Below are 13222 nucleotides of genomic sequence, written 5' to 3'. Positions count from 1 at the left end.
CCGAGGCCCTTGAAGAAAGGTGCATTTGTGAACTCTTTTCTAGGTCGGAAGGGCTTCCGTGGGGCAAGAACACATGCCGTGGTCTGACGTGCGGCGGGTTTTCCCAGAGTTCGTCTGATATTAATTGAGCATGCAGAGCTGGAAGGATAGCATAACATAGGGCATGCCCCAGCCACCTTAAACTCACGCCGACACTGCTAGGCTTAGGGGTCTATGTGATTACTACAATGTCAGAACCACATGAACTTCATGCAGGTATTATGCAGGCAGATTTCTGCCGCGGTTTCCTGTACTCTCTTGCCCTAGATCCAAATGACCATGGGTTTCTCTGCTATCCGTGTTTTGGTTTTTGTTAATATAATTTTGAAGGAACGCACCAGAATCCCACATTCTTCAACCCTTGCCCAGTTTGTCGTCCTTGCCACCAAAGGAAATATTTGGTTGCCTACACCAGCATGCAATACCATGAAACGGCAATGCTGCATGCGTAGCATGTCTGTCAAGTAGCATGCATGTGAAAGCGCACTAGGGGGCTGCCAAGTTCACTGCGAACAGGGCTAGGGTCATGGTCATTACATGCCAGTCTGAAGTAGCCCATCCTACTATTAATTAGTCCATAGAGCTCATCTATCTAATGCAAACCAACCTTCATTTTAAATAGATCTTAAGGTTTATTCTTGAAAGGGGTTCAAACCACCTTTGGGCAGATGCAGAATCTAAACAAAATATACAAAATTAACGTAAAATGTAGTATACGGTCACACCCACCGTGTCATGGAATCTGATGACAGTGTGAAGAAGGTGTGGAACAAGGGAGAGAGTCAGAGGGGCAGCGCAGAGTTAAAGAGGCGGTTGAAGGAAGAGCTGAGCAGACGTGGTGTAGCTCGCTTAGTAAATTAGCATATTTATTATACTGGTTAAACTGATAAACTGTGTACGTACAGTAAATAAACCTGTACACAGTCAGTGCTTCTGTTGTCAGCCTCCTTCCTTACACTACAGAAGTGGCTACGAGAAGAGGAGCTCTGGCCAGGCATCAGAAAACGAAACTGACTCCAGGTGAGAAAGCAACGACTAGCGGTGCTGTGTTTCCCCTCATAAAAAATTTAAAAAAGGAAATGGAAAAGGGTACCTGCAGGACCGTTTAGAAGAAAGTGCCAGCAAATTGCACACACGTGACGTCACGCACAGGGCAGCCATTTTGCTAAATCAGGCATATTCCCAAGAGTAAACTGATCATATTCCTACTCATCTCAGTCTTCTTTCCTCATCTCCTGCTGTCAGAGGACTCAACATGATAGCATAAGAATACTGCAGCAAGATAAGCAATTAATAGAACCATTTACAGAATTTGAATCAAATAAGTGGTTTCAACATAAACAATAAGCACCAACCACCACGGCTGCAGGAAATATGGCGATGCAGGGTTTACCTCCTGCCACAATGTTCTTACCAGAAATTGGTGAACCAAGCATCCCTTGGAAAAGATGGCGCAAAGGATTAGAGCATTATCCCAACAGAGTTTGTGGAACAAACTATAGTGTGGAAAGGAAGAAATCCCTATTTCAACATTGTTTAGGGCCAGCAGGACAGGAGACATTTGATGACCACCAGAATTGACAGGTGAAGAGAGTCAAGATATAAATGAATATGAAAAAGCAGTAAAGATGTCAAAGAATTATGAAAAGAAACTTGGCACGATCCTGGAAAGATGCAAGTTTGAAAAATGTGTACAAGAGGAAGGTGACAATGTAGAGCAATACATCAGAACCTTAAGGAAATTAGCAAGAACATGACATTTTAATCAACAATTGGACGAAAGGCTCAGATCAATTTATGCTAGAGTGCAGTAGTAGCAAAGTGAGAGAAAGATCATGGGCAGAGGATGATCCACCACTTGAAACTGTTTTACGTATGGCAAAGGAAATTCAACAAATGGAGGTAAGGATGCTAGAAGGAAGAGTAAAAGGAATTGCCATAAAGAATTCCTCCATGGGCACGTCTCAACCCATCACCAACTCGATTGCCGCGGTTGATGGTCAAAATGTGAGAAGGAGCTGGAACGACGACAGAGGAAGAGTTAATGGAGGAATCAGAAGACGTTCAACCATGGACTTGCAGCAAGGAAGAGGGAGGCAAGGAGCAATGGGAAGAATGTGTCAGATCATGCTACAGGTGCGACAGCCCCTTGCATTGGGCCAACAATCCGACCTGTCCTGCACTCAGAATAATATGCAGAAATGGTGGCGGAAACGGACATTTGGACAAATGCTGCAGCAACAAGAATGCAAGCACGAACTGGATCAATGATGGAGGAAGTGCTGATGAGGAAGAGTGCATACACACACAGTGTGTAATGAGGAAGGGGAAACAGTCGATAGTACCAAGACTGTTGCGTATATAAAATGGTGCTCCCATAGTGATGATGGCTGATTCTGAGGCCAACTATACGTTAATTCCAGAAGCTGTGTGAAAAAGAATGGGACCCTGAAGTAGACATTAATCCAAAAGCCTATGGACGGGTAAAAAGTGATCTGATTGGATGGTTTAAGGCAGCCCTATGTTTCAGAGGAAGAACAGCAGAAAGGTGTGTATATGTATCAAAAAAAGGTGCTTCCCCACTTCTGAGTGTGATGCATCAAAAACACCGAAAAGTAAAACTGGATCCAAATGCTAAGGAATCGGTGTTCACGGTCCAAGGTGTGAATGGAGATGCTAAGTAAGTATAGATACCAGAGGAAGTAGTCAGAGATGAAATAGGTTGAGTGGTTTCACATATCGTATATTGCTGACAGAAGGCAGTAAACCAGTTGCCCAGAAACTCAGGAATGTTCCATTGTCGATGAGAGATGAAGTAAAGAAAGAACTGCAGAAGCTAGGGGAACAAGGAATTATAGAGTATTGATGCGTCTGAATGGGTGTCACTAGTGGTGGGGAGGAAAGGTTCAGGTAAGGTCAGAGTTTGTGTAGATCTCAGGCAGCTTAACAAGTGTGTTATTCTCAAAAGACACCCACTACCGAACATACTTGAACTCATATCGACGATGGGGCCTGCAACTGTGCTCTCAACACTGGATCACACTGTGGCGTATAACCAGATCAAACTACATAACGCGTCAAGGCATTTGACGGCGTTCATAAACCCGGAGGTGTTGCTTCAATATAAGAGAATGCCGTTTGGTTTTATCTCTGCAGCTTCGGTCTTTCAAAAAATAATGTACAGATTATTTGAAGAAGAGGGAGTGATTTATTTTCAAGACGATTTAGTATAAGCTGAAAACAAAGAAAAGCATGATAAGAGATTAATTAGATTTCTTGAGAAACTAAATAATGTTGGAATAACTCTCAGCAAAGAGAAATAGAAGATGAACAGGAAGGAGGTCGAGTGCCTGGGCCATGTGATTTCAGAAGGGGAGATATCCCCCAAGAAAGATTTGATTGACACGATAGAACATACGAGTACTCCGAATTGTAAAGAGCACGTTAGAATTTTTTTTAGGGATGGCAGAGTACTATTCTAAATTTGTGAGAGGATTTGCTGATCATACAAGTGCCTTAAGGAGTGTACTGAAGAAAAATGGGAAATTTAAGTGGAATGATCAATGCGAGAGTGGGTTTAAATACATAAAGGGAGCTTTGACAACAGCCATGGCATTACAGAATTATCAGAGAGGTCGACATACAGTAATTACCATGGACGCAAGCAATGTGGGATTTGGTGCTGTTCTCACACTAGTGAAAGCAGGGGGAAGGAAGTTGTAATATCATTTGCCTCCGGGCTGTTGAAAGGATCAGAGGAGGCCTATGCTACGATTGAAAAGGAGGCCCTAGCTATCAGATGGGCTATGGACAAATTTAGAAGTTTCATATGGGGCACCACTTTTGAGATACACACTGATCACAAGCCGTTGGTGGAGGTGTTTTCCACAAAGGGTTTAGACAAGGTATCGGGAAGGATAAGAAGGTGGGAGTCTAGACTGCAGGAATTCCATTTCACAGTTCAATACATTCCCGAAGTAAGGAACTATGCTGCAGTCTGTTTATTGTGGATGACAACCAAGGTAGAACAAGAGGAGGAGGGAGAGGAGCAAGATGAAATATGTGAAATAGTGGAACCTTCAATATAGAAGCAGGAGTGGCTGGAGGCAAGTGCAAGGGATGTCAAATTGAACATGGTTATTAATAGATTGTTGGAGGGCAAATTGGACAAAGAAGTTGCACAGAAGGCAGGGGAGGAAGGATTTTGGAACTTTGAGGAAATAGGAGTACTGGATGTCATTGTTATGAGAGGAAACAGGTTGGTTCCGCCTGAGGGGTTGAGAGAAAAGATTGTGCGACTAGGACATGAAGGCCATCAAGGGATAGTCAAAAGTAAACTACAAATAAGGAACAACTGGCGGCCGGCATCCAACAGCCAAATAGACGAGATTGCCAGTGAATGTATCCTTTGGACCAATAGGGATAAAGGGTGTGTAGGGGGAGAAGCGTCCCATGGCTCTCAAAGACATCCCTCGGAGACCATGGGAGAAGATTGCTATTGATGTGATTGGCCCGGTGTGGAGTAAAGGGTGTCAAATGTTTTGTGTGGTTGTTGTGGATGTTTTGACAAGATGGGCAGAAGTAATGAGAGCACTGCATGTGTCTACCAAGAAGGTGACTGAGATTTTGGAGAATTTATGTGAACGTGAGGGGTATCCGATGGAGATTCTCACTGATAAAGGTCCACAATTTAAGTTGAAAGAGATGGAGCGGTATTGTGAGGAGAGAGTCATCTTACACAGAACCAGCGCTATTTACCACCCAGAGACTAATGGAATTGTGGAAAGGTCTAACAGAATAATTAAAGAAACCATTACATAGGCATGTGCAAATGGGAGAGATTGGAAGAGTGTAGTGAGGCAAACAATGATTGCATACAGATTCACGCCACATGGCACCACGGGAGTCTTACCATTTGAACTTAGAAGAGGAAGGAAAGGTATTACAAAGTTATTTCCAGGTTGGATGGGTGAGGAGGCTGGTGCAGATGTAAGCTTGGAAGGTGTGTAAGAGAACATTAGAACAAATGAGCAACAAAGGGTTGTATGATAAAAAGAGATTTGTGAAGGGTACTCCTATGAATGTAGGAAATTGGGTGAGGATCAAAGGGACCTCATTGTTGAGGGGTGATGGATGTCATTGGTCAAAACCTATTGAAGTTGCAGAGGTATTCAAGTATGCTGTGAAGACAAAAGATGGAAGCGTGTGGAACCTGGAGAGGGTTATGAGAGTAAGATCTGAAGGGGGAGGAGAAAGACCTGAAGAGGGAAGTGAAAGGATTGGAAGGGCTGTATATGGTGGCGTTTCCTTGTCTGGTACAGCAGATACAGCTTTGTCTACATCGCAATGTGGGAGAAGTTACCTTGTTACCACTCAGTAGAGGGAAGACCACCTGTTGGAAAGAAAGGGGACATGTAGTATACGGTCACACACCGTGGCATGGAATCTGATGACATGGTGTGTGGAACAAGGGACAGAGAGCGCCAGGTGTGGAGTCAGAGAGGCGGTTGAAGGAAGTGCTGAGCAAACGTGGCAGAGCTTGCTTACTATATTAGCATATTATACTTGTTAAACTGATAAACTGTGTACATACAGTAAATAAACCTGTACAGTCAGCGCTTCTGTTGTCAGCCTCCTTCCTTTCACTAAGTATACCTTTTAAAATTCTGATTCAAACTACCTGAAAGTTTTTATGGTATTCATGTACTCATAGCAGCAGATGTACAGTTTACTACAATCCAAACTGTCTTACATTTAACACTTTTGACGTTAGGCGTTAAAACCTTACTGTAATGTGGCGACAAAGGCCGTTTAAAATATACACACTTAAACAAATGGGCAAAGTGTCGCGATTAGCTCTAGAGTCCAAAGCAATCTATTTAGGACCGTAGATTTATTGAAAACATATTTGTTCATCCTCATACAACTTAGGAGTATTATGCACCGACATCAAGCATTGTGCTATTCAGAGCCTACCACAGTGATTTCCAAGTACTCTAAGTAATGCCTTAATTTTAGCTATACATGAGCTCCTGGTGCAATAAAAATACCTTAACCCAGTGCGCCTTGAGCCACTTGATTTATAAGCAGTTTGGCTTTGTTTCCTCGAACTGAAGTTGTGCTATAAACAAGCATTGGCAAAACCAACAGTTTTAAGTTGTGTATAGGTATTAGACATTTGTCAAGCACTGACATATTTCCATGTAGGCGTTCTCAACATTTACAAGCTTTTGCCATCTACAGGCCAGGTAGCACCATTATGGCAGTGCCTGGCAAAGGCCTACCAATGCCTTCACAAAAGCCGAAACTGCTTGCTTTTGTAAGAGCTGCAACAGACCTGGAGCACTCCCTCAGCTGCGTGTTTCAGATTGAGGGAGCGTCCCTGGGCTGGCTTGAACTGTAAAGAAAAACAGGATATCTCTTTGAGAAAGTTTGTACCCCAGTGTGCATGTTCAATGAGCCAATGAAGGGCAAGTGCATTTAGTTTCCCCAGCCTTACATGGCCCATTGGGGATGCAGGCTGGGGAACTACACTTGTATGTGCGGCTGGGCGCCCTGCGCTTCCCTGCACATACAAACTGAGCCGGGCGATCTCATTTAATTGCTCCATGGCACGCATGTGTAAAAATTAGGAAGCGCACTGTGCTTCCGGGTTCCTGTTTATGCGACGCAGGGGACAGAGGACTGTGGAGGTGGTGGGGGAGCGGAGTCTGGACTGGGGCTGTGTGCAGGTAAGAATTTGCTTTTTGATATATTATAAAGTGTGTGTGTGTATGATTGAGTGCTTGATGTATGGGTGCACGTGTGAATGAAAAAGGTATCCTCACACACTGCGCTCACTGCTAATTGGCTTGTTAATAGATAAGAAGGAAAAGAAAAGAGATACCTTTATATCATACGTTATTTGCATGAAATCAATGTTGTGAAAACTACATTTCTAATATTCAGAAACCATGTTATAAACAAACACTACAGGAACAACTTGTTTGTTGATCAGCAAAAAGTGTGTATTCAACAACACATTGCATCTCACCATTGGCACATGTTATTAATAGTTACAGAACAACATCAATTGCGAAGAATCAATAAAAAACTGAAAAAACACCAAAAAGCGCCAAATGCCAACACGTTTCTCGACCTGCTTAGGTCGTCCTCAGGGCATAAAAGTATTGAAGTACTGTGGTACAAAAGGAATGTTTTTGGCATAACGATAAATGCATTGTTTGAAAAATCCAATATAAATTTAGTTAGTCCAAACCAAGAGAAAGAGGGGTAGAGAAAAACAAGGGAAGGAAAAAGACAGAAAAAACTGGTATTAGAAAATTTAATTGAAAACCATGTTAGAAACACAGAAAGTGAGACTTCTCATCGAAAACATGTAGACCAGAACTTGTTTGATAATTCAAGCGTTCATATTTCTAAGTCAGTGCATTAGAGATAATTTTGGACTGATATATATGCTTGAACGGGCATCCAATCAGTGTGAGGCTAAATGGTGAACTGGACAAAAGGATTAGAAAGTGCACCTTCACCCAAAACACTGAATTGAAAGTTAGATTATGAAGAAAATGTGAAAGCGCGTACCTGAACAATCCGAAATAGTGAATAGGTTGGAAAAAATATCCCACTCTGAATTGTATTTGCGCAAGCTTGAAATAAGGTTCAGATGAGATTCTTGTTTGGAGAGTCGTATCCGTCTGGAGGAGTAATATATATATTTACAAATATGGTTGAATTAAGATTAACAGTTCTAAAACTGTTACGATATATAACTAGTTTTTAATTTTTAGTGTGGCCTCAAATAGAGGCGGCTTACCTGTCATTTAGAGGTGCTTGTTTAATCTTGCATGCATTGAGAAATTGAAGAGCCGTTAGGTAAGTGGTTACAACAAAAATGCTGTATTATGGATATACCAGTTCCAATGGTAGTCTGAAAAGATGGAATGAGTTGTCTTAGGCCGATGCCCTGATTATGGGTACAGATATGAAAGTAAAAGTCAAGGCGCAATGTAAGTATGCCCTAACAAATGATTTGAAAATAATGTAGAAAAAGGAGAAATGGCTAGCAGCGCTCACCAGATATTTCACTTAATAGCGAGCATCGAATGTCTCTGCTTCATTGCAGTTCGTAAGGTGCCAGCTTCGAGCAAGGGGTGTTGTCTCCTGTGGGCCTATTAGGCGCAGGGCAGGAGAAAGCACTTCTGGTCACGTGGTGTATCATGTGACTGGATGTTGCTAAGCAACTCCAAAAATGCCACTTAACTGGCGGTTTGATTATAGTTGTTAAGCTATTACTGTATGTTCCATGTTGGGAGTTGATTTAACTGGCAACTGCAGTTCTCTTCAGATTGCCCTACGCACGGATGTGCCAAAAGCAGGGTATGTCGATGTAATGCGAAATTAGATTGGGAAAGTGACTGACGGTCACGTGACGTGCAGTGAAAGTGTGTTGAATGGCAACTGATGGAGCATCTGGTGCCTGGCTAATTAAGGCTGGTTGTTAAAAAGAAACGCTAAAGTGCGGGTGTCAATACTGAGTTAGCATAGATGACCACTAAAAATCTAAGCACTTGTCGTATGCCAAGATGTCTGAAAATATAAAAAGATGTTGCTGCGTCGCCATAATGTTTCTGGCCTAATGAGAAATAAAGATTGGAAAATATGGTTGAAGGGTGATCCAGGCGGAATACAACAGAAAAGATAAGATGAAACCAAAAAGTGTGAGAGTGAAGGTACAGAACTCAAAACCGTTCTTTAAATGTTTGTCCAGGTGAATCCAAACATTATTAATGGCAAAGACACAGTAGATTCAGAGACACCAGTTTAAACAGGATATCCATAAACGTGTTGAATTTTAAACCAAAAACCCGAAGTTACATAGAACAGTGTGTTATTTGAAAGATAAGCATCGTATTGGTAACAGTAAAAAGCTCAAAAAGGATACTGAGATTGTAGAAAAATTGTGGAAAAACAGCCCTACTTGCCTAAAAGTTAGTACAGAAACTGGTTATTCTGAAGATTATCACTCATACATGCCAAGTTGATATAATTATGAAAATTATGAAAACAAATTCAGCTCACCTTCTCGATTTAGGCCAAGTTGCAAACAGCGTAATTTACAAATCATGTGAGCTTCTTGTTGTCGTATGGTAAGTTGTCTGTCACCTCGTCTAACATGGGGTTTGATTTGTTTGAGACTAATGGATTTAATGTCTTTACGATGATCTGATTGATGATGCGTTTGCCAGTGTAAAGCAAATTGAAGTTTGCCATCCTGATTGTTGAGATTGGCAAAATGTTCACGAATCCTGACTCTAAATTTGCGGATGGTACTGCCAATATATATTTTCTAGCTAATCTTTATATGGCCTTTTTTGAAGATTTCCACATCTTTCAAAACAATCCATTCTGTCACTATATTACAACTTGGAAAAGATATATAGAAGAAGTTTTTGTCATTTGGTCTGGGAATCGAGATCACTTTGACTCTTTCATGCAATATTTGAATAAAAATAAGTTTGGTATCAGCTTTACAGATGCCACTGAGATTATGTTTCTAGATTTACGAACCAAAATTGTATGCAATACTATTCAGCCTCGCGCTTATCGGAAGGAAACCGCTGTTAATGTGATCTTACATGCAGCTAGCAGTCAGACAAAGTGTTCTCAAAAATTCCCCAATGGGGGTGTTTTTGATTTCAAGAAGAAATTGTAGTCAGGATAATATTTTCTTACAAGAATGTAAGTCGATTGGAGCCAGATTTAAAGAAAGAGGGTACCGCTGTCATATTGTGAATAAGGCTGCACAAGATATGGTACACGTTTATCGTTCTAATTTACTAATTCAGAAGCAAAAACAGAGACAAACCAAAGCCTTTCCCACATATGTCAACTTTATAACCAAATTTTCTCAAGACTCGATATTTTTGTTCCAGGCTTTGAACATGCATTGGTATCTTTTATTATTAGATCCAGACTTAACTCATTATATCCCCGAGAAACCTAATAATATATTCACTTAAGCACTGACTGAGAAATTTACTCAGTCCCTCTTTTTAAGATCGGGTCCCATTAGACAGAAAAATTGGATATTAGACAGTACTAAACCAGCTGGTTTTCACAAATGTGGAACATAATTTTTGTCAATTTGCGCTATCCCTTACCAAAATATTTACCTGCCATGGAGGCTTACAAGCCAAGATCACAGACTATGAACTGTCAATCCAGATTCGTAATTTATGGGATTCAATGTGTTTGCAAGAAAATGTATATTGGCAGTACCATCCGCGAATTGCGAGTCAGGATTCGTGAACATTTTGCCAATCTCAACAATCAGGATGCCAAACTCCCATTTGCTTTACACTGGCAAGTGCATCATCAATCAGATCATCGTAAAGACATTAAATCCATCATTCTCAAACAAATCAAACCCCATGCTAGAGGAGGTGACAGACAACTTAGCTTACCACAACAAGAAGCTCATATGATTTGTAAATTACGCTGTTTGCAACTTGGCCTAAATCAAGAACATGAGCTGAATGTATTTTCATAATTATATCAACTTGCCATGTATGAGTGATAATCTTCAGAATAACCAGTTTCTGTACTAACTTTTAGGCAAGTAGGGCTGTTTTTGCACAATTTTTCTACAATCTCAGTATCCTTTTTGAGCTTTTTACTGTTACCAACATGATACTCATCTTACAAATAACACACTGTTCTATGTAACTTTGGGTTTCTGGTTTAAAATTCAACACATTTATGGATATCCTGTTTAAACCGTTGTCTCTGAATCTCCAGTGTCTTTGCCATTAATGTTTGGATTCACCTGGACAAATATTAAAAAAACGGTTTTGAGTTCCGTACCTTCACCCTCACACTTTTTGGTTTCATCTTATCTTTTCTGTTGTATTCTGCCTGGATCACCCTTCAACCATATTTTCCAATCTTTATTTCTCATTAGTCCAGAAACATTACGGTGACGAAGCGACATCTTTTTATATTTTCAAACATCTTGGCATACGACAAGTGCTTAGATTTTTAGTGGTCAGTTACGCTAACTCAGTATTGACACACGCACTTTAGCGTTTCCTTTTAACAACCAGCCTTAATTAGCCAGGCACCAGACGCTCCGTCAGTTGCCATTCAACACACTTTCACTGCATATGTCACGTGACCGTCAGTCACTTTCCCAATCTAATTTCGCATTACATCGACAAACCCTGTTTTTGGCACATCCGTGCGTAGGGCAATCTGAAGAGAACCGCAGTTGCCAGTTATGGAAATCAGCTCCCAACATGGAACATATGGTAATAGCTTAACAACTATAATCAAATCGGCAGGTAAGTGGCGTTTTTGGAGTTGCTTAGCAACATCCAGTCACATGATACACCACGTGACCAGAAGTGCTTTCTCCTGCCCTGCGCCTCATAGGCCCACAGCAGACAACACCTCTTGCTCGAAGCCGGCGCCTTACGAACTGCAATGAAACAGAGACATTGGATGCTCGCTATTAAGTGAAATATCTGGTGAGCGCCGCTAGCCATTTCTCCTTTTCTACATTATTTTCAAATATTCTGTTAGGACATACTTACATTGTGCCATGACTTTTACTTTCATATCTGTACCCGTAATCAACCACTTATTCCATCTTTTCAGACTACACTTGGAACTGGTATATCCATAATACAGCATTTTTGTTGCAACCACTTACCCAAAGTCTCTTCAATTTTTCAGTGCATGCAAGATTACACAAGCACCTCTAAATGACAGGTAAGCAATCTATTTGAGGCCACACTAAAAATTAAAAACTAGTTATATATCATAACAGTTTTAGAACTATTAATCTTAATTCAACCATATTTGTAAATATATATATAACTCCTCCATACGGATAGAAGGACTCTCCAAACAAGAATCTCATCTGAACCTCACTTCAAGGTTGCGCAAATACAATTCAGAGGGGGAATATATTTTCCAACCGATTCACTTTTTCGGATTGTTCAGGTACGCGTTTTCACGTTTTCTTCATAATCTAACTTTCAATTCAGTGTTTTGGGTGAAGGTGCGCTTTCTAATCCTTTTGTCCAGTTCACCATTTAGCCTGACACTGATCGGATGCCCTTTCAAGCCTATATATTAGTCCAAAATTATCTCTAATGCACTGACTTAGAAATATGAACGTTTGAATTATCAAACAAATTCTGGTATACATGTTTTCGATAAGTCTCACTTTCTGTGTTTCTAACATGGTTTTCAATTATATTTTCTAATACCAGTTTTTTCTGTCTTTTTCCTTCCCTTGTTTTTCTCTACCCCTCTTTCTCTTGTTTTGGACTAACTAAATTGATATTGGATTTTTCAAATAATGCATTTATCGTTATGCCAAAAACTTTCCTTTTGTACTTCAATACTTTTGCACCCCGAGGACGACCTAGGCGGGTCGAAACACGTATTGGCATTTGGCGCTTTTTGGTGTTTTCAGTTTTGTATTGATTCTTCGCAATTGAAGTTGTTCTGTAGCTATTAATAACATGTGCGAATGGTGAGATGCAATGTATTGTTGAATACACACTTTTTGCTGATCAGCAAGTTGTTCCTGTAGTGTTTGTTTATAAAATGGTTTCTGAATATTAGAAATGTAGTTTTTACAACATTGATATCATGCAAATAATGTATGATATAAAGTTCTCTTTTCTTTTCCTTCTCATCTATTAACAAGCCAATTAGCAGTGAGCGCAGTGTGTGAGGATACCTTTTTCAGTTTTTGTGGTTTCAGGTGACAGTGAGAAGTCCCCTTTCTTTCCTCATTACTGCTGCACATCTCAAAATATTTTCATTTTCTTAGCCATTTTGCAATTAGGTTTGCGCACAACCATCATAAGGACATTCTCACTCCATTTTGCACGTGTGAATTAGTCAGTGAATGCTCCGTCTGAATGTGTGCACGTGCGAGTAGGTTCAGGGTGCTGGCCCGAAAACAGCTGCATTTTTTACTGGCCATTTCTTACAATGCCCAGTAAAAAATGACTAACAAAATAAATGTTTTATGACGTGGCTAGACTGGCACTTTGGACCAGTTCAGACAGTTTCCATATTCTTGAAAGGCATTTTTAATGGCAAAGCCAACTGGAATATGTTCTTAGGCGGGATACTGTCATGTATTGGCAGAGCCAGTGCGGAC

At 40.7% G+C, this 13222-nt stretch overlaps 1 protein-coding gene across 3 annotated transcripts in view; it reads right to left on the bottom strand.

Moving 5' to 3' along the window:
• The window catches only part of MAD1L1 (mitotic arrest deficient 1 like 1), a 3106940-nt gene that overhangs the window by 2204090 nt on the left and 889628 nt on the right, over nucleotides 1–13222 (bottom strand). The window lies entirely within an intron of this gene.

The sequence above is a fragment of the Ambystoma mexicanum genome, chromosome 2q (genome assembly GCF_040938575.1).
Source record: "Ambystoma mexicanum isolate Mex_15411 chromosome 2q, UKY_AmexF1_1, whole genome shotgun sequence".
Lineage (NCBI taxonomy): Eukaryota > Metazoa > Chordata > Amphibia > Caudata > Ambystomatidae > Ambystoma > Ambystoma mexicanum.
Note: the sequence above shows the minus strand (reverse complement) of the source record. Positions and strands in the feature narration are given on the sequence as shown.